Source organism: Echeneis naucrates, chromosome 8 (genome assembly GCF_900963305.1).
Source record: "Echeneis naucrates chromosome 8, fEcheNa1.1, whole genome shotgun sequence".
In the NCBI taxonomy this organism is placed as follows: Eukaryota; Metazoa; Chordata; class Actinopteri; order Carangiformes; family Echeneidae; genus Echeneis; species Echeneis naucrates.
The window spans coordinates 2,612,885-2,618,841 of NC_042518.1; positions in this window are offsets into that span (position 1 = coordinate 2,612,885).

Here is a 5,957-nt window from a genome sequence, read left to right on the forward strand (position 1 = left end):
CCCCCCCCCCTCAAAAAAAAAAAACAAAAAAAAAAAACAAGCAAAAAAAACAGATAAATAAATTTTAAAAAGTAAGAATAAAAGCGAAGAAAAAAAAAAATAACCCAACCGGCTTTTCAGGGTAAGAAAAACAAATCCAGTTGGAAGCGGAGGGATGTTTAGCTTTTTGGTTTTTGGTTTTTCTCTGAGCTGATGCTGGAGGAGGGATGACAGGATCAGGTCTGGTTGCCAAGGCGATGGCAGATGCAGGATGATGCTGGCTGATAATAACGAAGAGAGGAAAAAAAAAAAGTGCACTAAAATGCTGCAAAAAGCCAGATCCGAGATGATGAAGGGAAAAAAAGCAGAGGAGAAAAAACCAACATGGTCACCCCGATGTGAGGTCCGGACCGGGACCAGGTCTTTGGAGGGTGGGGGGGGTCTTGGTTCTGGTGGAGGAGGGGGGGGGAAGATGTGCGGCAGCCGGATCTCTGTGAGCTTTATAGTCGCTTCTTTCTCCCTCAAGTTTGGACACTGAATGATAAGGATGTCGGAGGAGAAGCTCCTGGATCCTCCCCCCTAACACCGCCCCCCCCCCCCCCACCCGGAACCACAAAGTCAGCCGGATTTAAACAGGGACAAGACGGAAATGAGCTCTAATTAGTCCTTCAAAATAAAGTTCGCTTCCTTTCCCTTTTGTTTCTGGATCATGTCACCATGTTCCTGTTGGACAAGATGGGAAAGATCTCATTTCAGGAACGCCTCTAAGATCCCTTATGAAATTAATTTTAACGTGCTTGACAGACAACGATTTATACTTTCAGTCAGTGTTTTATTTGTTGTTTGTTTTCACTTCTGACTGATGTGAAGCTGGGCTTAGATTTAGGACACCAAGCATGAACATCATGATATTATCTGCTCCAACAATCAGCTCATTAACTAGTTACAATTTCACACTCACAGGTTAAATATTGGACCCATAAATGCTTTTTTAAAAACTTGAACAAGAAATTTAAAATGTAATTTAAATTTAAAAGACTGTCTTAATTTTAAGACATTAGTTTAATTTAATGTTTTAAAATTGTTTCTCCCAAAGTCGAGACGTGTCAGGAAGGCACAGGATGATATTTAAAGATTCTTTAACATTACATTATTATTATTTGTATTTGCCGGCTTTTTGTTTGGAAGCGCTCACGCTGTGAAACATTTCTTCTTTTATTTTGGAACCCGTGCCCTGAAGTTGTGTTGACATTTTGTTGGACTTGACAGTGGTCTGACACTGACAGAGTGCAGACCCTCAGAGCTTCACTCTGCTTATTCCACATCACAAGTCTCTGAGCTGAAAATAGCAGCATCGCCTCTCTTTGACTGCCATCACACTATAGGCACGATAAGCCCTCAAATCACACTTTTGTGTTGTATGGTTGTGTGTGCCTGTGTGTGTTGTCGCCTTTCAGAGTAAACATTTCTTAATTTGTATGTTTTGGGAGCTTTTGTCTTTGTGTGGGTGTGTATTTTTATTATTTTTTTCCCTCCATTGGACCAAAATGATTCTCTGTAATTTTCCTAATTTATTTCTAATATTTTCCTCATGAATCACGACTCGCTGATGAGCTGGAAAAATGCCGCTGAGGGAGAAGCAAATCCAAAAAAGGGTCTAAAATGTAAAAGGAACTCAAAACATGTTGTGAAGTCCTGGTTAAAACTGCAGCAGGAGACTGGACTGGACCGGACTTTGTGCCCAGAGTTGATGATTTTTGTGGTGAAACGTTGATTAATTGGAGTTTCAGCTTGATTCTCGTCTCCCTGAACCCAAACCGGCATTCAGAGACTCAAAAGGGTGAATCACGTTCGGAGTGATCCACCAGACTCAGACCAAGTTTTAGCTGGATTCAGGTCTGGGCTCCACTACTGCAGGTCCACAGAAGAGTCTATCTGACTCAGAGGCTCTAAATGTGCCCGGTTATTGATTAAATCAATGAAAGAGGGATGATGAGGTCGTTAGGAGATCAGAGCGAAGGCTGCTTCACGGTCTGCTGGAAGGATCAGGGTGGTCGGTCTGTGCTTTGTCTCAACAGCCTCGATGAAATGAAGGCTAAAATTAACCGAGGAGCACGCATGCCTTCCCTTGACCTCTTGGTGTGAGACCCAACCAACACGTGAAAGTCTGCAGGAACTGCTGCAGCATCCAACAGGATGTCCAAACTGAATGCCAGTCCAGGAATATTAAGAAGCTACTGAGAGAAGGCGCAAATCTTCCTTCTGAAGAGTTTCTTTAATCTCAGAGTTTGCACCTTTGGAACATCCTGTAATAATCTTTCATGCTGAGTGTCACTGCCCAAAGAGAGCTGTGGAAAAGGGAGCCCGAGATATTTTAAGAGACAGAATGTGTGTCATTCATCGGGAACAGAAAACGATTTTTTAACGCTCACAAATGAAAAATGCCAGTTTGAGATGTGACTCGTCGTTCTGTTGCCTCATCAACTCCTCAGATGAGCTGTGAAGTTTTTGGTGAAGCTTCAGCTAAGATGCGGATTTTAAGTACTCATTTTTTTTCCCCCCAATCGAGTGACAAGTTTGCGGGTACGTGTGACTTTTCATCCATGAAGGAACACCAGCGTTCATTAGAGCGGTGAGGAAGACGTGAGCATCGGCTGGATCTCGTGGGTGTGTGTTCATCTTTTCTCGAGCTTACATGACAACTGTTGTCACCTCGGAGTGACTGTGGAGAGATAATGAACTGAAAGTGCCCGTCTCTGTCACCTTCCACCTCTTCCCGGCCGCATGGAACAGGGCTGGATGTGAAAATGTTTCAGGGCTAGACGTCAGAGAGTTTTATCTGCCTGGAAATTCCTCCAGCTCAGGGTCACCTTCAGTCCAGACCTGAGAACCTCCACTCCCTGATAAGAGCCAGAGAGATTACTTACTGTACTTCACACACACAGAGCAACACAAAACTCACACACATCAAGCCGTAAGAAAACGTCGATAACGATGTGAAAATGACAAAACTAAAATATGTCAGGAGAAAAATAATGTTCCAATTTAGTTAAACAAATTAGGCACATTTAAGCCAAATATTCAGGTTTGGAGCACCGTTTGTGGTTTAATTGATTATTTTTTCCATTCTTTGGGTGATAAGTTTGGAGATTTGCTGAGCTCACCTGAGGAACGAACCATCAGGCCGAGACTGCAGTGACGATCCGGTCCTTGTATGCTGCAGGTCAGGAGCAGGCTCCCAGGTCAAAGGGCAAGGAAGGACCCTGAAGGACACGCCAACCACATCCACACTGACAGAGAGAAACAAACTGAGGACACACAACAAACACAACGAGGGAAAACATTTAAGATGTCTTCATTTACACATATTTATTTCGGCTAAGTAACGAGTGAGCATATATTTCAGAAGTTGTCCGATTTTTATGTCTGCTTTAAATTGCTGATAAGTATCTAATATCAGCAGCCTTCAAGAAGTTTGTATGTTTTTAGGAAGTCAAAAGATATTTATCAGTTTAACAGAGCAGGCATCAGTTGAAGTTGGACTTCACCTTCACCTCCGCCGGAGCTTTTTCCTAATTGGGTGGAATCGTAATCACAGAGCAGATCTGAGATGATTCTGAGACTGAGACAGCTTTTTAAAAGGACCCGACTATCAGGCTGGGGATGCGTAAAGTAGAGCGACTGCTTTGCATTCATCAGCTCAGCACTCACACATGAACAGTGAGGCAGTTTTTGCTTGCTGTAATCCATCTGATACTGATTATTTGAACTTTAGCAAGGAAATAATAAAATAACATGGAACCTTATTCAAATATTTTAATGTTTAATGTCCCCCCCCCCCCCAGGACAGGATAAATTGAATTCCTAAATCCAGGTCCCCTGAAATATTCCCCACACATTGTTTTCTGTTCAGAATTGGCATCGTAGGAAAAAGACTTTTTGTAAACCTAAGCTGAGGTGTGAGCTGTTTATCTGCGTATCAGGCAAAACTATTTTTGACGGCAATTATCTCTCCAGGCCGGACCTGCAGTAACACTCATAATGAGCCGTGATATTACAGGAAGTCAACCCATCTGCTCGGCCTGATGGGCGTGACCGATCAGACGTTAAATGTCAGCTAACGTCTCTCATGTGTCAGTGTGGCGTCAAAGCAAACAAGAAACAACGAGTCTAACAAACAAAAAGGTTTTATTTCTGTTAAGTCAACATGATGTCAGAAGTTGTAGCGTCGGTTTAAAACTAATGTTAAGTTCACATGTGAAGACATTTCTTTAGATTCACGATACTGCATCTTCGCTACAAGACTCAGGGGTCAGAATTTCTACTAAAAAGAAAACAGGATACAAGAAAGGGCTGCATGTTATTGGGAGGAACATGAGAAGGTGTTGTGTGTGGTGGAAGCTGTGAAGGGGACACGGAGGGAGGAACAAGGGAACAGAATCACTGCGTGCTCCGACACGAGCAGCTTCAACGTAGCACCACTCATTAGCGGTCGGGCCTGTCGTCACGTCTACAGCAGGCAGGCCCTCCAAAAAAAAAAAAAAAAAAACCTAAACTAAACTAAACACAAAAAACATGCCAGTGTCTGAGGTGTGACGTCCGTCCATCCATTCTTACATGCAGCCTCGTTTCCTCTCCTTCATCCGACAAAAACTTGGCTTGTGAGTCTGACGCTAAAGGGCAAAGGTCAAGTGAAGCTTCCCAGCACCTCCTCCGACCTGACGCTGTCCTTATCGCCTCTGCTCGACAAGTGGACAAGACCTGACACGGTGGTGTGAAAGAATAAAAACTGAAAAAATAAAAATGGCGTCTTTTATCAGGCTGTGTCCAGGAGACAAACAACTCTGCTGCCGGCTGAGTGTTTGGTGAGTGAAGAGGATGCAGGAGAGTAGAGGTCACTTTTAAACGTCCTGCATGCTCAGTTGTTGCTCAGACCACCCCCCCCCCCCCCAACTTCAGGACTGTGCAGGTTTTCTCAGACGCTGTAGATTCAGGACTAAAACTGAACTGACTTAAACGGCTAATTCGCAAAGAAATTCAGAGAGAATTCAGGCAAATGTTGTAACAGACAGGATAAAAGCTTTTCTGCAAAAAAGACAGTTGGAGTCGTGATGCTGAAACTGGGATATGTGGGTATGTCTCTGTCATTTTGGACTTGCTGTGTTTTCCTCCTGAATGCCTTTTCCTGCCTCTGTATGCCTGATTATAATAATTAATCCCTCTCTATGTTCTTGCAGGCTTTCAGGCTCGATGTGAAGCACTTTCTCCCCGTCAGACTGAGGTACAATGTCTGTCTGCAAACTCACTTCCTGTCCACAGCGTCTTCAGACAAACCCGAGAACGAGTCAGATGAGGGAGAAGAGAGACGGACTGACGGCGTGATGTAGGACATTTAAAAACATGAGCAGAGATGGCAGGAACAAAATGTGACGTAGCACCAGTCAAGGTTTAAAAACGAGCCCAGACTGATCTGTCATTCTGCCAGAAGCTACTCTAAACATACACAAATCTCTCTAAATCCAACTCTGACATCTGCAAACATCCGACTCCTTCTCGTACTTCCCTTGCCAAAATTTCACATACACAATAACCACACGTCAACCTCCACCACGCTACATGTTAGCTGAACACAACAGCTACATTTCAAGGCCTTTTCTATGGCAGCTAATCTGAAACAGTGCTAACAAAACAAACAAACAAACAAACACACAACAACAGCAAAACGTGTAGAGTTAAAATGCCTAGTTCCAACTCACACTATCAGTGGAGCTGTACAAAAGGCTAAACGTGTATGTTTTTGGTTTATGTTTATTCTAGCAATGAATTCTCAGTATCTGATGGTTATAATATGGTTGTAGGGCGGTCAGCAGATTAGTCTGATGATGATGATGATGAAGGTGAAGTAAAATATACTTTGAGGACAGCTTTGGGGTTTGGAAGTGAGAAAAGAAAAAAGTTATTCAAAATTCTCCAAATCC